Source organism: Acomys minous (genome assembly GCF_964271855.1).
Source record: "Acomys minous genome assembly, chromosome: 13".
Lineage (NCBI taxonomy): Eukaryota > Metazoa > Chordata > Mammalia > Rodentia > Muridae > Acomys > Acomys minous.
This window is the reverse complement of record NC_140495.1, coordinates 60,953,139-60,978,673: the sequence shown is the minus strand read 5'-3', so window position 1 is coordinate 60,978,673 and position 25,535 is coordinate 60,953,139. Positions and strand designations below refer to the sequence as shown.

General features: G+C 48.9%; 1 protein-coding gene across 18 annotated transcripts in view; it reads left to right on the top strand.

The window, feature by feature from the left end:
- The window catches only part of TRERF1 (transcriptional regulating factor 1), a 213,568-nt gene that overhangs the window by 89,367 nt on the left and 98,666 nt on the right, over window positions 1-25,535 (top strand). For 14 of the 18 annotated variants that reach the window (XM_084752969.1, XM_084752970.1, XM_084752972.1 and 11 more), the window contains one exon: window positions 714-800. The exons of 3 other annotated variants lie outside the window; for them this stretch is intronic. The gene's annotated coding sequence lies outside the window, so the exon portion shown is untranslated. Of the gene's footprint in view, window positions 1-35; window positions 371-530; window positions 597-713; window positions 801-25,535 lie in introns of those variants that run through there. One more of the 18 variants, XM_084752973.1, reaches the window with a different exon arrangement.

Genomic DNA, 25,535 nt, shown 5'->3' with positions numbered 1-25,535 from the left:
GAGAGAGAGAGAGAGGAGAGAGGAGAGAGGAGAGAGATGCAAAGGCAGGTCTTTGCATTTGCTCCTGCCTTCTGTAGAAGCGGCCCCTCCAAGGCCTCCCTGGGCCTCTGAGTTGCCACACTGATGGAACATCGGTTCTTATCATTCTAAAATCAGCTACTTTGGACACTTGGGGGCAACTTCCTCCTTCGTAGCTCTTTTTCTCTTTATTTCTTTGATCCGCAAGAAACCCTTCAACTGTTTCCCCAGCACCTACCCTGCCGCCACGCTCTGTATTGGCACAACACAAGGCCCGGACTCCATCAGTGAGATGGTCACTGCATGGACTATATGCCACAGGCTACCAAAGCCAAGAGTGGCTGCAGAGGTGGTGAGAAATGACTCAACTTAAGTGTGTTTTAAAGTCAACAGTGACATAGTTCACCGGGGGTGGGGTGGAGTGGGGGTTAAACATGAAGGGGAGGAGCCAAGGCCGGTTACTCAGAGTTAGAGCTTGTGTAAGTAGAGTGATTACCTTTGCTTCTCCTAAGGCCTGTCCCATCCCAGTACCATTCTTCAGCGGCATCGCCGGGGCCTCCCAGAAAGGCCCATTCGCTGTGAGTTCCTCAGTGTGCATCCCGCCTTCTTCCCCAGCCTTGCCCTCACAGTTGCTGCCTGTGGCCGTGGTGGGAGGGCCGGCTCTCCTGAGCGTGTTATTTGTTTGACTTCTACAGGCTCTGGCCCCAGGGAATGTTGAAGGAGGAAGGCACGGGAGCACAGCGACCCTGAAGGAGTCACCAGCCGTCTTCATCCAGAAACAGGTATCGTCTCTCAGATCCTTGCAGTCAGCACATGTGATGGCGAGGCGAACCTGGGGCTACTACTCGTCTGCCTCCTGTCGTTGTGGGAGATACCCAGGAACAGCAGAAGGCCTGCTGTGGTCCTGGACTCCCACAGGGTTTTGGAAAAATGTTTCTAGAAAATGCTCAGTGGATGCACGCCTTTTGTTGTTGTTGTTTTTAGCCTTGTCTGGAGTATGGCAAAGTCCTCCTGTCTTGTCTCTTTTCAGAGTTGTGTAAAACTGTGTGTCTGTGTGGACTTGCACATGACTGTAGCACCCACAGAGGCCAGAAGAGGGCGTTGGATCCTCTAGAGCTGGAGTTATGGGCAGCTGTGATGTGAGTGCTGAGAGCCAAGCTCTGGTCCTCTGCTCTTAATTGCTGGAGCCACCTCTCCACTCCCTGATGGTTAATCATGCCTGTCAAGCCGAGCCGTGTAGAGACTTGGGCTTAGAGACAGACTTCCATGAGTGCCTGGAAAGGCCTTTCCTGAGAAGGCAAGATTGACTTTGAGCGTAGGTGGTGCCATCCCATGAGCGGTGGTGCCAGCCTGAATCAGAAGAAGAAAGAGAACTGGACGTGATAGGCTCATCTTGGCACTTGGCGGGGAGGGGCGAGGCAGGAGAATCAGGGGTTCAAGGCCATCCTCAGCTTCATTGTGAGTTCAAGGCCAGCCTGGGCTATAAGAGACCCTTTCTGAGCTGGGAGCATAGAGAAACGCATCAGGATTTGCCCCATTCTCCTTCCTGACCGGGGCCACAATGTGACCAGCTACATCTTGTTTCCCCGAACCAGGAGTCGCAGCGGGTCTGAACATCTGTGTTTGTCAGCTCTGGCTATGAGCAATTCTCATCTCTTTCTCCCTCTAGAAAATGAGCACCTGGCTACTGTTGTTTGCAAGGCCTTTCCTGGAAGCTCCCCGAAAGTGTCCACTTATGTATAAACAGAACCCTCAACTTTGGAAGATGTCTTTATTTTACTTTCTGGAGATGGGTGTTTTGCCTGATTGTGTGTGTGTGTGTGTGTGTGTGTGTGTGTGTGTGTGTGTGTGTGTGTGCGCGTGCACCACGTGCATGCCTGGTACCTGAGGAGGTCAGAAGAGGGCATCAGATGCCCTGGAACTGGAATTGCAGATGGTTGTGAGGCACCACGTGGGTGCTGGGAGCCAAACCCAGGTCCTGCTCAGGAGCAGTGCTCTTACAGCCTCTGGGCCATCTCTCCAGCTCCGCCTTCAACTTTTAGATATAAGCCTGTTGCAGCAAGAGACGGACAGCTCCTTACTACGTTCTCAGCATCAGGTTTTTAATTTGCTGTGTTGTTGTCTGAGAAAAGGTCCGTGTAGCTCAGGCTAGCTTCCGACTCCCTGTGTAGCTGAGGATGCCTTTTTACTTCTGGTCTTCCTTCCTCTGCCTCCCAGGTGCTGGGATCGCAGGCATGCACCGTGCTGCTGCCCCTGGTTTACATGGTACTGGGGGCTGAGCCAGGGATTTGGGAATGCTAGGCGGCAATTCTTTTCTACCAGCCCAGGCTCCTTAGATGTTCCTTTTGTCTGACTCAGTTGGTTACGTTGTGTCTCTTTTACTGTGTCTGATTTTGATTGAAATTTCTCCTTTTTTTCCCTTTTCTCTTTATTTTATTTTATATTTCTTTTCCTTTAGATTTTTATTATTATTTTGTCTATTTACTTTACATGCTGACTACAGCCACCCCTCCCTCCTCTCCTTTCAGTGTCGTCCCACCCCCCCACCCCCCCCCCCCGCCATCTCCTTCTTCTGACTCCTCCCCTCCCCGTTCTCCTCTGAGACAGGGAGGCCTCCCATGGATAGGAACCTGCCTTGGCATATCAAGTTGAGGTAAAGCTAGGTGCATCTTCTCCTATGGAGGCTAGACATGGCAGCCCAGTTAGGGGAAAGGGATCCAAAGGCAGGCAACAGAGTCAGAGACAGCCCCTGCTCCTGCTGTTAGGGGGTCCCATGTGAAGACCGAGCTGCATTTCCGTTATATATGTGTAGGGGGCCTGGTGCCATCCCAAGCATGCTCTTGGGCTGGTGGTTGAACCTCTCCAGGCCCAGGCCCAGGTTGCTTGCTTCAGGAGGTTTTCTTTTGATGTCCTTGATTTCTCTGGCTCCTTCAATACACTCCTCCTCTCTTCCTCAAGATTTCCCAAGCTTTGCCTAATGTTTGGCTGTGGGTCTCTGCATCTGTTTTCATCAGCTGGTGGGTGGAGCTTCTCAGAGGACAGTTATGCTAGGCTCCTGTCTGCAAGTATAGTAGGGTATCATTAATAGTGTAAGGGGCGGGCTCCCTCTCATGGCCTGGGTCTCAAATTGGGCCAGTGTTCGACTGGCCTGTCCCTCGCTTTCTGCTCCGTCCTTATACCTGTCTCCCTCATCCCTAATCCCTCCATCTTGTGGGCAGGGTAAATTGTGGGTCTAAGGGTTTGGGTGGGTTGGTGTCCCAGTCGCTCTTTGGGGGGGTGGGGGTCTTGCTTGGTGGTGGCTGTTTCAGGTTCCATGTCCCCTATTGCTACGAGTCTTAGCTAGAGTCACTCTCATTGATTCCTGGGAGTTTTTCTGTCCTAGACTTCTTGCTTGTCTCAAAGATGCCCCCCCTCCATTGATTCTCTTGCCCTCTGTCCTCCCCACACTTAATCCCTCCTCTTCTATCCCAACCGTCTTGCCCCATCCTGTTCCCTCCCTCCACTACATGCTGCCCCTCCCCCCGCCCCGTGACTGTTTTATTGATTGACTTTTCAAGCTATTGTATCCAGGAGCTCTGTCATGTGGCAAGTGGGCAGCAGGGAAGACTGTAGTGGAAGGAGGTATTTATAATGGTGTAATAGCAAAGCAAGGAAAACCCAGCCCAGGGAGGCTTGAGGCATTCTTCCCCCCCCCCCCCCCCCGCCCCCTCACGCCAGCAATAGCGTGGAGCTGTTCCCAGACCTGGTCCAAAGGAAGAAAGGACAGAGGGTCTGAGTTGGGAATCTTCTGGATAGGTGGGCTCCAGGAAGGGCATGCAGACAGCCTATAGGAAGTGGGCTGGAAAGAACCAGGGAAGTGACATCAGGAATGAGCTCCCTCCCCTTACTTTCTCCGCTCCGCCCCCCCCCCCCCAGGCAGTCATCTACAAGGCTGGGGAGCCTGGCTGGGCTGAGTAGTTGGTGGAGGGTGTCACCCCAGTAGCAGGTGGAAACTCCCAGCAAGGCCGGAGCATGCCAATCTCCTGCTTGGGGTAGGAGGGTGGGAGGGGTGTGTGTGTGTGTGTGTGTGTGTGTGTGTGTGTGTGAGTGTGTGTGTGTGTGTGTGAGTGTGTGTGTGTGTGTGTGTGTGTGTGTGTGTGTGTAGCACAGAAGAGGCTTGGCTTGTGTGCTGGAGACCCATCCCCAGCACCAGAGTAGAAAAAGTTTCATGTTTGAATGAGTGAAACTGCATAATTAGGTCAACAGTTTGGACTATTTACTGGAAGGTCTACAATGAGCAGTTAAAAAACAAAACAAAACAAAAAACCTTGTTCTTTTTCAGAGTTAAAACAAAACTCAGGCAAACTACTCGGGAGGCAGAGGCAGGCTGAGCTCTGTGAGTTCCCAGCCACCTGGCTCTCCACTGTGAGACACTGTCTAATTATAACAAACCCTCGCCAAAAACAAAACAAAAAGAGTCAGGAGGGCTGGAGAGATGGCTCAGTGGTTAAGAGCACTGGCTGTTCTTCCAAAGGTCCTGAGTTCAATTCCCAGCAACCACATGGTGGCTCACAACCATCTATAATGTGATGAGATGCCCTCTTCTGGCCTGCAGGTGTACATGCAGGGAGAGCACTGTATACTTAATTTAAAAAAAAAAAAAAAAGTCAGGAATGTCAGGGCCACCCATCCCTTCTCTGAAGTGATTTTTGGGAGCTTGTTGTGGATTTCTCCAAAAGCATCTTAGCCAGTAAAAGCAACAATCTAAGTAAGTGCAGGGGATGGGGAAGAGTTGGGGGTGGGGTGGGGGTTGGCACACAGGCCCTGGGTCAGTACTGGGCTAGCCTCTGGTCCTCCTGCCTGCATGCCAAGCCCAGCCCCCACCTCGCACCTTGTCCCTGGGCAGAAGGTATTTTAACAGTGTAGTTGTAGGCAGAGCTCTCCCAGGAGGTCCCACCGAACCATCTGGTTTTTCAGCAAGTCTGAGGATGTAAGGCCGTCAATCTTGTAAGCTAACTATGCCTTCTTCCATCCCCTTTACTTTCTAATTTGCTAATTCAACCTTTTTATAGCCAGAGTAAACACTAAACTCAGAATTCTGGGTTGGCGAAGATTAAACGGCTGTAATGAAGCCTCTCATTTATAACTGCATCTATAAAATGGGGATAAGAATAGCAGCTGCGCTACTGAGCTAATCCAATCGAGTGCTTAGCCCAGTGGCTGGCCCGATAAATGTTACTTTTATTAGTGTCATATATCTCAGAATGTGTCACCTTCATGCATTTCTGTGCATCTTTAATCCAGCAAATGAACTCTCGTTACAACAAATAAATTGTTTGCCCCTGGTTACTTAACTCTCTTAGGGATAAGGTAAATAAATGTACTAAAATATTTAGTGCTTATGGTTTTTTTTAAAAAAGTATTTTTATTAGAATTTATTTGGGCGGGCCATTAATATAGAAAAGTTTAAGTGGTATATATTTTTAAGATAGAAAAAATTAGGTGTCATCACCAGAAAAATAAGGGTTTGTAAACTTCATCGCAATAAATCTGTACGTTCCACTTAGAAATCCTTCCTGTAGCTGACGGCCCAGAGTCCCGTTTTGAGGATCCAGAGGGATGAATGGCCGCTCTTGGCCTTGGTTTTCCAGACTAGCCACACAGCGGGCTTTTCCTGACCACTGAGGCTGTACTACTTAGTTTTCTGGTTGCAGATATCAAAGCCTGGACGCAAACAACATAAAGGAGGAAGGGATTATTTCGAGTCCCAGGGAGGGTGTGATGGAGCGCATGGCGGTGGGACCACGTGATGGTGGATTGAAAGCAGACAGGGCAGGCCAGAACTAGAGACAGCGACAATGTCCAGAGGCCCACACTAGTGACCTACTTCCATCCACTAGACCCGCCTTCCAGAGATTCCACTGCCTTCAAAGTACTGCCGCAAACTGGTGACCGAGTGCTCAGAGCATGAGGCTGTGCCCGGCGCCCAGCACTGGCATCGGCGGAATCAGCTGCGGGACGCCATCGATGACTTTCCAAAGTCGAGACTTAGGTCTTCCGGTGCTGGCGCCAGAGTCTACAGAGTTAAAGGGCCATGATGTGCGGTTCCCACATTAGTGGTGGGAAGAACACAGAGTTTCGTCACTTCAGTTTCAGAATCAAGAAAGGGTCAGTTGATGCTGGAGAGGGGCGGACTCTGTGGGGACAGTGCGAGGAAGAGGGACCAAGAGCCCGCTTCAGGACTGTTGACTACTGCCCTTGGTCTTTTAACGTCGGCTCTGCAAGGTGCGCTACAGATGGGCGCTGCCTGGAGGTGGCCAGGGAAACCACCTGGCGCTGAGAGCTACCAGTGCAGTGTGGAAGGGAAAATATGATGCCTTTTGAAACTTGCTTAGAAACCAGGAGTGCTTTCCAGTCACATCTTGATTGAATTTAAAGGTTAAAGTTGTGGAAATTCTCTCCTCGTGCATGTTTTGATAAACCCAATTCATTTTCGAGAGAAGGAGCCATTCTCTCTCGAGACATTGTCTTCGAATGCTTATTTTGCGATGCTATTGCAAGGGAGAATCCTGAGATGTCTAAGCAGGTGAAATGAAAAGGCGTGCCAACAGTGTCTTCTTTCCCACTGTCTCATCCTTAATGTGATTAAAAAAAAAAAAAGACAAATCCCCCTTCAAATTGCTTTGGCCGGGGTTCTATGTTATGGCTCTGTGACTGGGAAGATACGTGTATGTGTGGACACTCAGATGGGTTTTATTTGAAGAGCCCCAGAGAGGAAGGGAAGCGCCCACAAGGAGCAGTGGCATCCAGCAGACAGGCGGTTGCTGGCCAGCGGGAGTTCCTGTAGCTAAGCTACCTCTGAGAGGGCCTGGGCAGCTCAGTGGATAGGGCGCCGGCTGAGCAAGCTTGGGGAACTGAATTCGACTCCTCTTTCATATCGCTCTCTCTCTCTCTCTCTCTCTCTCTCTCTCTCTCTCTCTCTCTCTCTTCTCTCTCTCTCTCTCCCTCCCTCCCTCCCTCTCTTTTGAGATACCAATATCAAGGTGCTGCAAAGACTGTTTCCTTCTGTTGTCTCTTAGCTCGTGGGTGACTGGCATCTCACTGATCTTCTTTGGGCACTCCTGGAGAGAGCTTTGGGGTGTCTTCATCTCCTAAACTGGCACTCACCCCTTCACAGGGGCCCACTCTTGTGATCTTATGTACATTTAATTAGCTACCAAAGGGCCTGCTTGTTGAAGTTGCGAGTTTTGACAGAGGAATGGAAGATAAAGATAGTCAGTCTCTAATTTAGGATCTTCATTTGTGTTCCCCTTGAAGCGTCCTCAAGTGCCCTGCAGTAAAAACATGAATTTTCACTGCTGTGGATGAGGGCGTGTGTGATACGGCTGAGGCGACCCAGCGAACGGGAGCTTGGGAGATCTTTGTACAGGTTCAGAGGGCTGCCAGGCACTCTCCGTGTCCAGCAAACCCTTGGCTTCCCTAGTCGCTTGTGTCAATCCTGAAGGTGTGGTTGACGAACTCAGCCTCCATGAAGGCTGGGTGGTGCTAAGCCCGGCAGTCTCCAAGCCCCCCCTGTGGCCTCCTTTATGTGTCCCTAAAAGGGAAGCTCTTAGGAACCAAAGCCTAGGCATGTGATTTCTTCTTAACACGACTTCTCCTTGGGCATTTACTCTTGGTTACTTGGAAAAGGGAGAGCAGGGAAGCAAAGCCATTTCTTTAGGCATTAGTATCCTACATGTCTTTTTTTTTTCTTTTGTAGGATTGGGGTGGGAGTGAGACAGGGTCTCTCTGTGTAGCCTTGGTTGTTCCAGACTCACTTTGTAGACCAGGCTTGCCTCAAACTCACAGAGATCTGCCTGCCTCTGCTGGAATTATAGGCATGTGCCACCACACCTGGCTAAAGATTGGTGTGTGTGTGTGTGTGTGTGTGTGTGTGTGTGTGTGTGTGTGTCTGTGTGTGCGTGCACACGCACGTGCATCCTAAGAGGCAAGCAGAGGGCATTGAATCACCTGGGGCTGGAGTTTCAGGAAGTTGTGAGCTGCCCAATATGGGTGCTCAGCAAGAATAACGCACTGTTAGCTATTGAACCATCTCTGCTATCCTGTCAGTTTAAATGAGTACAAACGCAGTAGTATTTATAAGGACCCATGCACATATATACAATGCATGCATACAGCACACACACTAGTGCCAGGCTGAAAACTTTACAACTTGAAAGGTACTCTGAAGACCGTTCAGATCTCCCAGAAACAGGTAATTCCTGGGTTACATAAGCTGTTCTGGGACCTAGGAGGGAAAAAAATGGAAAACTTCAGATCATTTTTCCCTCAAGCAAATATGACTGTGATATACACACACACACACACACACACACACACACACACACACACACACACACACACACATATCCCAGCAAGTCTGCAGGAGGAACTGTTGTACCGTCTCTCTTTGTGATGTGCATATCTTAGATGAAATTCTAAAGCAAACAGATCTCAAAAGTGAAATATGTATGTGTTCTGCCGTAGTCAGTGAGACCATATCTCTCCAGTGGAGGGCTAGTGTCCTCTATATTTATGTCCATGTTTTCACCATAAATTGGCTAGATAAAATACATATAGACTAATTTCATTAATATAGCATTTTATTTTTATTTACTTAATGTGTGTATATGTGTGGGCACATGCCTGCCAAGGAATATGTATGGAGGTCAGAGAACGTTCTGCGGGTGTTAGGCCTCTTCTTACACCGTGTCGGTCTCAGGGATTGAACTCAGTTCCTCAGGCTTGACAGCAGGTGCCTTTATCAGCCGAGCCATCCTGCCAGTCTTTCAATCAACCGAACTTCTAACTTTTATAAAAAGATTCATATTATGTGTAATTGTGTGTTTCTATATGTGGGTCTGTGCACACGAGTGCAGGTGCCTGTGGAGGCCAGAAGATGGCGTCACATCCCCTGGAGTTGAGTTACAGGCTGTTTGTTGTAAGCCGCTCAGCATGGGTCCTCTGTGAGAGCAGTGCTCAAAACCACCGAGCCGTCTCTGCAGCCTTGAACAACTCTTCTCATTTAGTGTTGCTGTTGTTAGGGGTTGAGCCTTGCGAATGTCTGCAACTGTTGTGCACTGCTCTGCATCTCCAGCCCAATTTCTAAGTTTTTGTGCTCAGAAGGAAATCTGGATAGATGGGCATTCCTTGGGTAAGAAAGAAGATGGATGGTGTAGATGCTGGCATTGTCCTTCCTGAGGAAACACTGAAGGGGTCGTTGGCCATTGAGATCAAAACAGCATGGTGACTCTTTTTTTTTTTTTTTTTCGAGACAGGGTTTCTCTGTGTAGCCTTGGCTTTCCTGGACTTGCTTTGTAGACCAGGCTGCCCTCGATCTCACAGAGATCCACCTGCCTCTGCCTCCCAAGTGCTGGGATTAAAGGTGTGTGTCTCCATGCCCAGCTAGGACTGTGACTTGTAAGCATTGTTTCTTTACATTTTAGCAGCTACAGAGTCAGAAAACAATACCCTGGAGAATAAATATCGTGAGGAAAATGAGAGCACGTCGTGGCACACACCCAGTTCTCAGGAGGCAGAGGCAGGAGGGTCTCTGAGTTGGAGGCCAGCCTGGTCTACAGAGTGAGTTCTGGGCTGACCAGGGTGACTCGGTGAGACCCTGTGGTATTCCTCAGTCAGGGTTCTCTAAATAAACAGAACTAATAGATATATATTCTGTGTGTGTGTGTGTGTGTGTGTGTGTGTGTGTGTGTGTGTGTGTGTACTTATTATAGTGGACCCCGGGCTGTTAGTCCAACAATGGCTGTCTCCTTCCAGAAGGGCCAAGAATCTTGTTGTTCAGTCCATGAGGCAGGGTGTCTCAGCTGGTCTTCCATCTGCATTGAATTCCCAAAGAAGGAGGGACCTAATAGCATCCAATGAACGCTTCAGCCACAGGGTCGATGAATGCCACTGAGAGGGCAAGCAGGCAAGAAAAGCCCTCACAGGTGCGCCTGGTCACTTGGGTTTTAGTTGATTCCAGATGTGGTCCAGTTGCCAACCAGAGTTAGCCACCACACCCTGTCCCAGTCGCTGTTCATTCCGGATTGCTTACGTGCAGCCCAAGGAGACTTAAAAGCTCAACTGAAAACCCTGTTCTAGGCGATGCCATGAACAGAAAGGACTTGAATATTTCAGAAATTAGTTCCCCAGGCCACTGTCATCCCTCTGAAAGTGATGTCATCTGCTTTAGATTTCCCAAGATGGTGCTAACTCTGTTTAGGGAAACAAGTAGCTGAGAATACCAAGTGGGGGGAGGTTCTGAAAGTGATTTTGGGGGTAGTGAGATTTAGTGGCCTTTAAACTGCATAGTGCCGCCAGATTTTAAGATGCAGCACGTGGGGCTCGGGAGATGATGGGTCAGTGGGTGAAGGGCTTCCTGCACAAGCGTGTGGAGCTGTATCCATGGAAGAGCTGGATGTGGCCATACATCTGTGACCTGAGTGATGGGAGGTGGACCTGGAGGCTCACAGGCCGGCCATCCTGGCTGAAACAGCAAGCTGGCTCAATGAGAGAACTTGACTCAGAAAGTAAGATGGAGAGCAATAGAGGAAGACACTCAACATCCACTTGTGCCACACACACACATACACACACACATACAAACACACACACACAAGCACACATACACACACACACATACAAACACACAAACACATACACACATACAAAACACACACACATACACACACAAACACATACACACATACACACACACACACACACACACACACACACACACACACACACACACACACACACTTTTTAATCAAGACAAAGTGACGTCCAATATGGAGCCTTTCTAATTCAGCTGCCACAGTGCCCCTGTGACTGGGAGAACAGATGAGGTAGATGGTTCTGAAATAGACCCTTGAGTAAATAATTTAATAAATCACAAAGCGGTCATTGAAAATCAATAGATTATTCAATAAATAATTTGGGTACCTTGTTAGCAATTTGCAAGACATCATCTTGGCTTCACCAAAATGAATTAGAGATGGATCAGATGATTAGAATGCAGCACGTAGAGGCGTAGAAAAATCTACCCAATTGGGGATACTGCTTAGAAACAAAGGAAAAATGTTTTTGAAAGAAGAGTGGTCATCTGGGCTACAGGAGGGAAGGGGGCTGCTTCCTTCATGTAAAGACACTGTGGAAATAAAGGCAGGAAGTAACATGACAGACATCGTCCACAATGCCCTAATGTTCCAGTTACAGCCAAGGCATAAGGATGTTGCTAGGGCACAAGGATAGACAACCAAAATACAGCACTAGGCAAGCAGGCGCAACTGTTCAAAGTGTGATTTAAAAGTGAAAAGTAAAACACCAGTAAACTAATATTTTCCTATGTAAGCCAAAATAGGTCTTTAAAAAAACATATACCTTAGTTCATATGTATCTGTGTGTCCCTGCATGTATGTGTACAGCATGTGTACACATACTCTTAGAGGCCACAAGAGAGTGTCAGACTACTAGAACTGGAGTTACACGTGGTTTTTGGGCCACCTGGCGTGGATGCTGGAAACCAAACACAGGCTTCCTGCAAAACACAGTGCTCCGTGTTAGTCTGGGTTCCCCACAGCAACAGAACTTATAGAGTGACTCTCTCCATATATAATAGTATATAGTATGTCTGTGGTCCAGCTAATCCAACAATGGTTGCCTATATTCGGAAAGTCCGAGAGTGCCCTACTTGTTCAGTCCACAAGGCTGGATGTCCCACCTGGTCTTAACTATCACTGGAATTCCCAAGAAGTAAGCTCTAATGCCAGCAAAGGAATAGACCTGCCAGCAAAATCAAGAGCAGAGCAAATCAGGCAGTGAGGAAGCTTCCTTCTCCCATGGCCTCAGACAGGCATCCAGCAGCAGGCGTGGCCCAGATCAGAGTGGTGTCTTCCCACCTCAAAGATCTGGATTAAAAGTACTTCAAAGTAAATGAAAACCCCTCCATTTTGGGGTTTTTGCTAATTCCAGATATAGTCAAGTTGACAACCAAGGGTAGCAATCATATGCTCTTAACCACTAAGCCATCTCTCCAGCTCCCCCAAATAATTAAGTAATTACCTCTGACTGCTCTTCCAGAGGTCCTGAGTTCAATTCCCAGCAACCACATGGTGCCTCACAACCATTTATAATGTGATCTGATGCCCTCTTCTGGCCTGCAGGTGAACATGCAGGCAGAGCTCTGTATGCATAATAATTAAATGAACCTTAAATTTAAAAAGAACTCAGTTTCAAAAACAAGACAAAACTGAGTTTTTACTAAATTGACAGAGTAAAGAGTTAGGAAGGCCAGCATTCCTAGGAGTCCCTTTTCTGCATTACACTTTACTGGTTTGAGTCTGGCTATAAAAATGATAAGACTGGCCTGAAATAGTCTTAAGCAAATAAAGAGAGCAACTGAAGCTCACTAGACAGAACAGACCCACAGCTTAAAGGCAAAGCAGGGAAAGAGACACCGCAGCGATGCCACCAGGGGGTTCCATGGGACATGTGACCTGAGTTTCTACAGTAAATAGACGTCACAGGAAAGAGAGGAGGAAGACAGTCCTGATGAGTCTCAGACAGATCTTAGACTTGAGTGAAATATCCACGAGATGAAAATGTACAAAGGCAGGAGTGATTGATGCCTCAGTGGGTACAGTGATTGCCATGCAAGCATGAGAACCCAAGTTCCGATCTTTCTAGAAACTGCTTAAAACCAGGCTGTGGGGGTATGCCTGCGAGCCCGAGGTCTGGGAGGCAGAGACAGGATCCCAGGACAGCTCGCTGGGCACCCAGTCTAGCCAGCTGCTGAGCTCTAGGTTCAGTGAGAAGCCCTGTCTCAAAAAAATAAGGTGGGGAACAGTTGAGCAAAGCACCTGATGATTCCTGAAGACATGCACACGCACACATGTGCACACGCGCGCGTGCTGGGCAGCCAGTCTAGCCAGCTGCTGAGCTCTAGGTTCAGTGAGAAGCCCTGTCTCAAAAAAATAAGGTGGGGAACAGTTGAGCAAAGCACCTGATGATTCCTGAAGACATGCGCGCGCGCACACACACACACACACACACACACACACACACACACACGGGTTTCTTTTTAAACATAGAAAGGAAATTACAGGAGGAAAGAAAACACCATAAGGGGGCAGTGGGGGAGATAAAAAGAAAGTAATGGAATACATGTGACATAAAACCAGAAAGAGGCACCATTTGGGGAGTGGAGGGGGAGCCAGAAAGAGGGGTGAGGGGCAGGGATGAATAGGACAAAGTGCAACGCCATGAGTGTATGGGTGTGTCATAATGAAACCCGTTATTTTGTACTCTAACCTAGAATCTTAAAAGATTATTAAAAAGGAAAACATAAACTTGCCTGAATCCTGATTTTAAAGATAACAACTGTGGGCAGAGAGGGATAGATGGCCGTTAGAGGCACTTGCCACCAAGCGTGGTTATCTGAATTCAGTCCGGGGACATGGTAGAAGGAGAAACTGACTCCTGCAGAGCCCCCTTTGATCTCCACATGTGCAATATGGCATGCGTGAGCATGTGCTCGCTCATGCTCGTACTTACTCAATGCTCGCAATTTTAAAATTATTTTTAAAATAATTTGATTATGGTATTGTACATCACACAAAATTTGGTACTTTTTCAGTCAGTGTCTCTGTCTCTCTCTGTGTGTCTCTCTCTGTCTCTGTCTCTCTCTTTCTCATGAGTGTGCACATGTGTGCGTATTAGAGTAACACCAGCTGAGGAAACAAAACTCTCACTTAAGGTAACAGATGCCGGTGTCTTAGCACACTTCAGTTGGTCCCGATTGGCGGCCACTCCAGAGCTTCCGCAGCACGATCCAGGCTCTTCTGCTTTCCCAAGTCCTGAAGTTCTCTGTGTCCGTCATGGTGACAAACCACTTTCTAGCCACCTTAGTGATCTTTCATCCTTGGCCAGTACCTTCTGGTGGGAATAGACACCACCTAGGCACAAGTAGTGCTGGGAGTTGTAGTCCCTAGCTGACCGGTTGCTCACATTTGCTGCACATTTAGCCCAGACCGCCACTCAATCGCCCTTCAAGTATGTACCTGATATGTGTGTTTCTTTAGGCAATGGAATCACTTAATTCAGAGTTTAAGTTTTTAGCTTGATTTTCAGTGAGCATGTGCCTTTCTCTAGGTCTTTCATAAAACACGAGTCTCAGTGATTATGTGTTAGTGGGGATCGCCATAATTCATCCAAATGTTTTTCTACTGAGGTTAGGTTTTTATTATTATGAGTGCCGTTTCTATAAATGTCCATATGCGTAAATCTTGGGGTCTGCCTCTGATTATTCCTCCTGGGTAAATTCTTGAGAGTGAATTTGTGAGTGGCGATCAATTCCTGTAGCCAGATGGCCCTGCAGAAAGGCAGGCCAGTTTACCTGTTTACACTCCAGTTGTGTGAGGATAGGAATTTGAGAATGTTGTCAGCTATACTGAGTGTTTCATTGATTTCAGGTTTTGTTAATTTTATAGTTGAAAACTCTATTGCATTGTTCAGTTCTCAAGTTCCGCTTGCTGACGGGCTTGAATGTTTACGGAATGCGATGCTGTCAGTAGTGTGTGTGTGTGTGTGTGTGTGTGTGTGTGTGTCTGTGTGTGTATTAAGAGTAACACTAGCACACTAGCCTGTGTGCAAGTGGCCTCTTTGTATCCTGTCTCCTTTTTATTTTTCCATGTTTCATCTCTCACACAAAATTTATGAGGGACTTTTATTCAGCTGTGTGTATTACGTTGATATATTGCAGATATTTTATCTGGTGTTCCCCCCCCCTTTATAATCTAATTTTCTTAGATCAAAATGCATTGAGAGCCTGATGCATGATGTTGCGTCCACTGACTCTACCCATTTAGTACTCCTTGAGGCTAACAGCTTTTCCAAAAGTAAAGCAAACCAGTTTTTCTGACCGTTGTGTGGTTGGAATGTGCTTAATGTAAGGGTGACTAGAGTAGCCATTAAGAAAGGGCCTGGGAATGGTGGGACAGGCCTGGGATCGCAGTGTTCGGAATGTGGAAACAGGAGAAGCAGCTGTTAAGGTCAGCCTCACGTAGGTACAAAATATGAAGGCCGGCTTGGCCAATGTGGGCTCTCAAATATATATATATATGTGTGTGTGTGTGTGTGTGTGTGTGTGTGTGTGTGTGTGTGTGTGTATTGGATTTGACAGAAGGATAGGGGACACTCTCTTAAGTTACCTTGGAGATTGTGAGACCAACATCTTGTCATTCCTCAGAAAATTAAAAGGGACAGAGAGATTGGCAGCCAGAAGCTGTCTGTCAACTCTGTGTCTTGCTTAAGTGGGTAGCGGGAACAGCTCCAGCCCTACAGTTGTGGGTGTTTTGTTGAGACGGGATGTCACATAGTCCACGCTGACCTTGAACTTGGTATGTAGAAGATGACCTTGTGCCCTGGATCCTTCTGCCTCCACTGGCTGAGTGCAGAGATTACACATGTGTTCCCACACGGCACTGTGGTGCTGGGGGTGGGAACCAGGGCATCTTGCATGCTAGTGGACAAACACGTCTGAGCCCCGTCTCCAGCCCCCACGTCCGTTCACATACAGCCTTACAAAGGACCTACGTGCTAGAGACCCACACTCGGGGACAGGGCACCGGGTTGCAGCTGTAAGATCAAAAGTAAATTGCTTGTTCACTTGCGGCCTCAGTTTACCCATCTGAAGGATGTTACAGGTATTTCTAGATCATGAGCTGAGTGTGTGAGTTCCAGGCTGGGCAGCCGCTCTCCCTGGAGTTCTCTTGGCACCATTGGTACCCACCCGCTTGGGTGAGAGGTGTGGCCTTCCGTCTCCCAAGTGACTAGGTAAGAAACCAGCCTGCTGTCTATCTGCTCCAGATATAATGTGATCTAGCTATGATGCTCAGCTAATCAAATTAGATGAATCTAACATGGTTTTCCTTTAAGACACAAATACCGCACCACTTTTAATTGCAGTAGCCAAATTAAATTACTCATCCCAAATTAGATTTCTGGCCAACTTAATTTGAACATGAGCTCGGTACTGCAGACCCTGAGTAATTTTTTAAGATATGAGATAAATCAGCAGCTCCTGGTATCGGTCGCTTGGGCTGGTTCAGCGATCTCCATAAAAGGGAACCACTAAACCTTTGGAGAATCTATGTGGGTATGGGACGGGACTAGGGGGCAGAGGGGCGGGACTAGGGGGCAGAAGGGCGGGACTAGGGGCAGAGGGGCGGGACTAGGGGGCAGAGGGGCGGGACTAGGGGGCAGAGGGACAGGACTAGGGGGCAGAGGGACAGGACTAGGGGACAGAGGGGCGGGACTAGGGGGCAGAGGGACGGGACTAGGGGGCAGAGGGGCGGGACTAGGGGGCAGAGGGACGGGACTAGGGGGCAGAGGGACGGGACTAGGGGGCAGAGGGGCGGGACTAGGGGGCAGAGGGGCGGGACTAGGGGGCAGAGGGGCGGGGCAGAAGCTCTAGGTTTTTCAGCTTACCGTTGAGGATCGAGGGGCTCCCAGTAATGACTTTATTGTCCATGGTTGCCTTTCTTCTCTTTGTCCCCTCTGTGAGTCCCTTACCGCCCCCATCTCCTTCAGGCCGATCGTTTATAGAGGCACAGGGGTGTGGTGAGGAGCTAGACAGATTAGTAGCATTAGTTAGTGCATTTTCTCCTGTTTCCTGCCAGTTACATGTTGGATTGCCTGATAACTGACTGGTGGTTTGAATAGGAATGGCTCCCAGAGACTCGTGTATTTGAATGCTTGGCCCTTAGGGAGTGGTACTATTAGGGGGTGTGGCCTTGTTGGAGGAAATACGTCACTGGAGGCGGGCTTTGAGGTTATATATGCTCAAGCTATGCCCAGTGTGGGACTCAGTCTCTCCTTGCTTCCTGTGGATCAAGGTGAGGAGGTCTTGGCTCCAGCCTCAGCACCACATCAGCGTGCACGTTGCCATGCTTCTCGCCTCTGAAATGTCTTCCTTTATATGAGTTGCGGTGGTCATGGTGTTTCTCTTCACAGCAATGGAAACCATAACTTAGACACTGACCCATACCGATGCAAGCAGCCACAGATCTATTGGCTCCCGAGACTGAGACGTTTAGCGGCTAGCTCCCCGGATTCGGAACTTTTCTTGATGCTGTGAAAAGATGCCTGGCGGAAGGGACTTTAGGAAGGACGGGCTTATTGTGGCTCACAGTTAGAGAGATACACCTCCACCGTGGGGAAGGCGTGGCAGTGCATCCACAGTCAGAAAGTCATGAGAGATGAAAGCTGGTGCTCAGTGTATTCAGACCAGGGCCCCAGCCCACGGACAGGCACAGCCCTTGTTTCCGACAGATCATCCCATGTCAGCTAAGCAGATCTAGAGAATCGTCCACAGGCATTCCCCAGAGATACGGTTCCCTGGCGATTCAAAATGCCATCTAATTGCCAAGCAAGGTTAACCATCAAAATCCTGGTATCCGTTGAGGCTTTATTTGGGGTTTAAAAGAGGCCCCCCCAAGCCAGCTTTCTCCTTCACTATGGGTCCCTTCCTGAAGTACTATCTTCTAGCCTCGAACTCCAGGATGGTACACCATCATGCCAGAGCCAGCGAGCTTCTTTGGTGTCATCCCGTCAGAGAAAAGAAGGTGGTTGTCAGATTGGTTAAGCGCACTGGCTGCTCTTCCAGAGGTCCTGAGTTCAATTCCCAGCACCCACATGGTGGCTCACAACTGTCTGTAATGAGATCTGGTGCCCTCTTCTGGCAGGCAGGCACACATGCAAGCAAAAAACTGTATACATAATAAATAAATAAGGAGGAGGAGGAGGAAAGGGAGGGGGAAGAGGGGGAGGAGGAGGAGGGGATCTGGTTGTACCCAGTTTGTTTGATCTGGATCTTGCGTGTCCCAGAGTCAGTGTCTGTGCAGAGGGGGATAGGTCAAGATTTCAGGCCTGTTGAGGCCAATTAGTAACGCTAGGAGATGGTAGTCCAGCCGTGACTTAGTGTTACACGGAACCCTCTGCTTTCAAGCAGGTGAGCATATATTATCTCTCATAAACTGTAAATGGCCCTGACCAGGTAGTCCTTGTGTCTGTAACAGGGTGGACACGCCCCCAAGAGCTTCAGGTGACCATTGCTGTACCTGGTTTTGCAATCATATGGGTCTTGTCTCTATCCCCCTTTCTTCCCCTCCTCTTAGAGTTGTCAGCACTGATTAATGATAAAGTATATATGCAATGGATAAGTGTGTGTGTGCGCGCGCGCGCGCGCACACGGTGTAAGACATGTGAGGCCAGAAGACCACAATGCCTGTCTTTCTCTTTCACCTACCCCCAATCTTTATTTTTGGACCAAGGTTTCTCTATGTTGCCCTGGCTTTCCTGGAACTCGCTTTGTCATGCTCATGGATGAGGGAGTCAAGGTCGCCCTGGGAGGCGTGTCCTTCAAGGCTCCCCTGTCCTTTCCCAGTGTCCTGGCATTTCTCTGGCCCCGCCTCCACTGCCTTCTCCTCGCCCGTTCCTTTAGCAGCACCACAGGGTTGTTCGTTAAGCAGCCAGCCTGTCAATGGCTGCTCACTTGTTATCGACTGACCAGGGCACCTCAGCCCAGCCTTTGTGAATAGCATTGTAGTAAAACCAATGCGGTCCATTTCCAGTTATTAATCTGTGGATTGTTTCTAATAACTGGCTGTCATGTTCCCTGAATTATAGGATTTCTTAGAAATAGGCTTTGTATTGCTTGATGATAGGCATAGAAATAGAAGTAGGGGAGTGATGTGCACATGCACGCACACGTGTGTGTGTGTGTGCGCGCGCACGTGTGCACGTGCATGTGCTTGTGTACAGATGTTTATGTTTCCGATGTTGTGGGCTTGGGGAAGTGACTCCAAGGTTGAGACTATCTGCTGCTCCACTAGAGAACCAGTGTTCGGTTCCTAGCACCCACACCAGGTGGCTCACAACTGCCTCAGACTCCAGCTGCAAACCATCTGACTCCCTCTTCTGGCCTCAGAGGGCACCTGTGTCTCTGTGCGTGTCTGTGTGTGTGTGTGTGCAGACACACATGAATAAATAATAAAATAACTTTCAAAAAGTAAAAATAAAACTTCAAAATCCAGTGTTTCATTTCCCTGACTTCACAGTGTAGACAGCCGACTGGCTCCAATGGCCATCTTTCCATTGAAATGTAACTTAACATTTGAGACAGGGTTTCTCTGTGTAGCCTTGGCTGTCCTGGACTCACTTTGTAGACCAGGCTGGCCTCAAACTCACAGCGATCTACCTGCCCCTGCCTCCCAAATGCTGGGATTGAAGCATGCGTCAGCACGCCCGGCTCTTGTAATTTAACAGTTTTGAAGTCACTATGGCCGGGCGGTGGTGGCACACGGCTTTAATCCCAGCACTCGGGAGGCAGAGACAGGTGGATCTCTGTGAGCTCGAGGCTAGCCTGGTCTACAAAAGCGAGTCCAAGATAGCCAAGGACTGTTACACAGAGAAACCCTGTCTTGAAAAAAAACTAAAATAAATAAATAAATAATTAAATAAATGAATAAATACAGAAAAGCAACTTCAGAGAGTTAATTAAATGATTCCAAAAATAAAACCCTGACAAAGGCCAGGGACAGGGTAAGGGGCCAATGTGGAGTGCAGGCCTTTTCCTGCCCACAGACAAACAACACTGCACCAAGTCTACAGAACTCCCCAGGGGGACCAGAGACAAAACTCGAGTCTCCAAGGGCAGAACGTAACAGATACTGACAAGCAACTATATGGCTACTACTGAAAACATTTCTATCTGTTTTTTGCTGTGATTTGTTTTTCAAGACAGGGTTTCTCTGCATAGTCTTGGTGGTCCTAGAACTCGCTAAAAGCTGTCTTCATTTTTACTTGTTAGACATAACCAAGAGAAATATTTTCATGTGTCTCTCTCTGGGTCTTTTTTCCTGTGACATATGTATATTCAAACAATAATCTATCGCTGCTACTGGGATTACTGTCTGTGTATAATTTGGAAGCCTTGCTTTCTTTTTAGCTTTACATCATCTTTATGAATATGTTCTCCCATCAGCGCAGGGCAGTGGTTCTCAACCTTCCTAAGGCTATGACCCTTCAATACAGTTCCTCATGCTGTGGCGCTCCCCCCCCCCCATAAAATTATTCTGTGGCTCCCTCATTACTGTAATTCTGCTACACACAATGTAAATAGCTGTATTTTTTTCGATGGTCTTAGGCGACACCTGGGAAAGGAGTCTCGACCCAAGGCTTGAGAATCGCTGGTTTTAAATGAGTTTGTTTAATCACCGTGCGGATATGTTACTCTGGCCTGGTTCTGGGTCTGCAGTTAGAGGACTGAGTTCCCCCACAGTCCTGGGGAGCTCGCGCTAACTGAGGAGATGGACAGTTGTCAGTGAGTATGAGAAGGTGCTGCACGCTGTGGGAAGAAAGGGAATGTGGGTGCCCAGGTGAGGAGGAAGCTAGCTGTGGGCTCCAGCATTAAAGGTACGAGGCCTGTTGTTAAGGTGGCCATTGTGAAACGTGAAGAGACACAAAGCAGAGCTTCAAGAGAGCTGAATCAGAGCTGGGGAAATGGCTTGACTGGTAAAACGCCTGCTTCTAAAGCATAATAAACATGGGAGTTAAATCTCCAGCATCTACATTAAAAAGCCAGAGATGGTAGCACAAAAGTAATCTCAAGGGGAGGGAGGTGGAGTCAGGTGGTCCTTGTTGGGGGGGTGCGGTCACTGACCAGCCAGCCTGGCCTACCTGGAGAACCTTTGGGCAGTAAAAGACCCTCTCACAAAGTGGGCAGCACCTAACCAGTGACACCTAAAGATGTCCTTTGGTCTCTACATGCATGGACACACGTGTGTGCACACCCACACGAGCACCTGTGCACAGGAACTCGCAGACAGACAGGCAAACAGAGAGACGCACAAAGTGCTGGCCCGGGAGCCAGGCTCAGGGTCCCAGGCCAAGATCCTACTCTAGAGACTGAGGTAGGAGGAACCCTGGAGCCCAGGAGTCTGAGACAAGTCTGAAGCGCAGGGAGACTCTGTCTCAATGTAAACTAATAATCAAACAGATAAATAAATAGGAGCCGAGACTTGAGCACGCAACCGGCAGCCTGTGCTGGCTAGTCACCGAGATGTCAGCCACTATTTCTGTCATGTCCAAAGTAGCTTCTTTCCAATTCTCCCGACCGCGGCTGACGAGCGGCAGGTTTTAGATAAATAACCTGACTTCTCTGGGCCTTAGTTTCCTCACTTGTGAGCTAGTAGGATTTGTGTCCAATTATCAATCCATCCACGCTCTGTGCACACATCAGTGCCTGCATAGATGGTCCAGCTGCCATTAGCCCTCCATGTTTCAAATCCTGGTCATCCATCAGTGCTGTGAGGAGGAGACTGCTCAGTGTAGAGGCCAAGGCGCCAACGCTGGGACTTTAACAGCGTCCATGAGCTAATGCAGAGTAGCAGTGGGTGGCTGAGCCCAGGCCCTGGCCCTCAGACTCCAGGCACCTGGGCTCCCGGGAGCACCTGCCATTCTCCAGGTGAGAGTAGCCCCCTGTCACTGCAGACCCCAGTTACACAGTTCCTGCAGAAGGAAGCAGGTGTGGTGACTTGCCCGTAGGTCAGTAAGCAGAAGCAGGAGGAATTAGGGGTTCAAAGCCAGCCTGTGTCCCCTCAACCAAGTGGAGAAACTCAACATGAAACACAGAGTGCGCGTCACCATGGAAACCACTGCAGCCCTGACAGTTAAAAACCGCGCTGTCCGTTTCGTGCTACAGTTCCGATTGCTACAGTTCAGATGGCTTTTCTGGGTTGGCCCGGGCATCTAACCGGCTCTCAAAATGGGTTTGTGGCTCCATGCTGCAGTCTGGAGAAATGGCTTCTTAAGAAACCCTTGGAGCACGTTGTTAGCAACTGGGAAATTGGCGGGCTATAATTGATGGTGTGTTTCTTGCCCGTCTTGTGGGTTTCTGGTCTTTCAGGATCCAGCGGGAGGCCAAGCTCCCGGGAAGTCCTGTGCCACATTGTGGCTCAACAGCACGTTCAGAAACGGCCCTGCGGTGTCACTATGAGTCATTGGGGTGGGGTAGCAGTTCCTGCAGGGGAGCAGAGGTTCCAACATGACCAGGGCAGCCTGCGTGAGAGCCACACACGAGCACCACTCAGTGTCTGCGTACCGTCACCTTCCCCCTGACTCCTGTCACTTCAGGCACCCCAATGGATGGTGCAAGGCTGGAACGACACTCTTAGCTTTAAGTAAAACAAGGCCATGCGGTTTGACAGTCGAAGAGCTGGGCCTGGAAAGGGGAGAGCGTAAGAGGCATTTAATGACTCTCTCCCGTCCTGTGATGTTTCTTCGTGTGGGCTGGAGCTGCAGATCAGTTGGTAGAGTACTTGCCTATGGCACACACATTCCCCCAAGGTGCATATGGTGAACATGGTGGCACATGCCTGTAATGGCAGCACTTAGGCGGTTGGAGGCAGGAGAAGCAGTTTTCCTTGGCTACACAGCAGGTTTGAGGCCAGCTTAGGAGGATATGAGCCCATGTCTCAAAATGAAGTTCCACGAGGTCTCCCCAAAAGAGATTGATGAGAGAGACTTTAGGGGGTCATAACAGCCAGATTATTGAAGCTAGAAGGGGTTGCTTTGGGGGGGGCGCTGGTGAGTTTCCTGTTGTGCAAGGAGAGGCCAGCTAGTCATCCGTGGACCACACTGTATGGGACGTAAGCCCTGCGGGGCTGGCTGACACTTTGATAGTCTCTTCTAGCTTAAATCTCCTGTGACTCTCAAGTAGAGGTGGTAAATAGATGCGGTCTCTTAGTCTTTCTCTTCAGTGTGGTTAGTGGTGGGGTCTTGTCAGGATGGTGAGAAGGTCGGAGGGCTCAGTCCAAACTGAGCTGGGGCCCCTTGATCTGGCTATCAGCAGTGCCGCGCTGCCCTTTATGATGGTGATTGGCTACACCCTTAGACCCAGGGACCCAAGTCAAACAGAAGTAGGGTGACTGGTCACCCCAGACTGCCTAAGATCAACAGAGTACTTTTTTATTTTGCTTTTGTTTTGTTATTGTTTTGGCTTGTTTGTTTGTTTGTTTGTCTATCTGTTTTTGAAACAGGGTTTCTCTGTGTAGCCTCTGACTGTCCTTAAATTTGCTCTGTTGACCAAGCTGGCCTCAAATTCACAGAGATCCTCTTGCCTCTGCCTCCCGAGTGCTGGGATTAAAAGCATGTGCCACCGCCACCCCCCCCCACCCCCACTCCATCGAGTTCTTAAGACAAGGCCTTTCCATCTTAAAAACAAGACAGTCCCAGGAAAGCTAGGAGGAATCGGTCACCCTGAGGAAGAGGCACGTTTGTCACGACTGCGCACTGGGCTTCCAAGCCTGATTCCAGTGCACCGTGAGCCTCCCTGCCTCCTTCGTGCGTGGGCCTCTGCCCTCAGCAGATGCTCAGTAGACATGGGCAGAAATAAATGTGTTGATTGCAGTTCCTGGGAAATGGTTGCAATATCCTTGCAATTAATTAATTTGTTTAATTAATTAAAATGGCTTTGCTAATTATATGTACAGGAGACTGCACATTTCATTAGGCTGAGCAGATGGTTCTCCTGATGATGACTGAAGCCTGGGACTACGGGAGGGGAGGGTCTGTGTGCGGCTTGATCTTGTGCGTTCCTTCCTATTCCACCCTTCTTCCAGACAGCTGGGACTCCCATCTCATCATGTCCAACGCGAAGCAAGTTTTAGTTCCCTTCTGGCACTGCCAGGAGGTACAGTAATCTGCCTTTCCTGATACCTGGTTATTTTCTTCAGGTTGCGCAGTAAGGGGTGTGGGAGCCCAGCTTTTGATTGCTGAGTCACGTGAGGCAAGGCCGGGGCCTTCACATGGTTCTGGCAGCTTGGTGACCCTGGAGTTGTGGTCATGTGCCCAGGTCTCCAGGAAAAGAACAGTCCCTCTCCAAAGGGAAGGCGTCTTCCCAAGCTGCGTCACCCAAGACTTTATCTCACGTCCAGTCTCTCCTGTCCCAAGGACTAGAGTCTCTCCTAGGGAGACCCACACGCACATATCTATATAAAGAAGACAGACCCATCTCAGAGTAAAAGCTCTGAACAGATACATACACACAGGCACCACACAGCATCTGTACTTACGGCGAAAGCCATGAGACCTGGCTCTCTCCTCTCACGATCTGTTACCTCCCAACAGGCAGGGCTTTAGAGAAACTACCTTGAAATACTTCCCAGCACCATGGGCAAGTGCTGGGTCCATCAGCCTTAACCTTAAAATCCAGCAGCTAGAGTGCTCTAGGGAGTGAAGGGGAGCCAGAGAACATTCTAGAAAGAAGTTGGTCGGCTCAAGACAAGAGCAAGCTTTGCGACTATTAATTTCCAGTGATCTGGTGGGGTGTTTTCCTTTTGGTTCATAGTCATCTTCAGGGAAAGACAATCCATCTGAAGAAAAGATGGTTAAAAAAAGGAAGGAAAAAAAAAACAGAGAAAGATGATTAAGGAAAGAACAGACAGTGGGCTGGAGAGTGTCCCAGGTGGTAAGGTACCAGCCTGCCGAGCCATCAAACCTGGCAAAATACACCTTTTTTACTCCTATATCTGATTGACTTCCTGAATCTCCTGGGCCAACCAGGTAGTGTCCAGATGATCAAATGCTTTGGAAAGAACAGGGGCTAACTCATAACTGCGCTAATGCTCCCCCACCCCCACCCCCACCCCTTCCAGGCCTTCTGTCTTTGTTGAGGTGGCAGCCTGGAAGACTCTGTCTGAGCCCTTATACCTGCCATGAAACTCAAGATTTGTTGAATATAAATACACTTGAGATATATCCTTCTGTGATTTTTATTAGCTCATAACCGTCTTCCAGAAGTAGAGACACATACTAATGGAGGTTCTTTGCCACCTTGGGTAAACTTTATACTATTTTAAAGTGTGAAGCGTTCAAAAGTGGTTGTACCTAAGAGTGGAGGCCTGGGCACTTGACATCTCAGTAGAACACGGTGGTGCAAGCCTGTGATCCTCGCTTTTAGAGTGTGGAGGCATGAGATTCGGGGGGGGGGTGCCTGGCTATCTGACCCTGCTGCTTGTGAGTTTGCAGTGGGAGATACAGATAGGAAAAATGTGTAGGAGTTACTGCAAGGGCCAAAGAGATGGTTCAGTGGGGAAGAGGGTCTGCAGTCCAAGCTCGGGGACCTGAGTTCGGATCCCCAGCACCTCCATAAAAGCTGGATGTGGCCGCTTGTTCCTGGCGGGGAGGAGACAGACATGGGCACATCCCAGGAACTTGCTGGCCAGCCTGCCTAACCAAAACTCCGAGCTTCAGATTTAGTGAGGGGCCCTGCCTCAAGGGAAGAAAGCAGGGAGCAGCAGAGGGAATAACCAACCCTGTTCTCTGTGCAGACACACGCGCACGCGCACACACACACACACACACACACACACACACAGCAATACCTATAAAGACATATGCTTTGGGGTGGGACAGCTTGAAAGGGACAGAACCTTTGC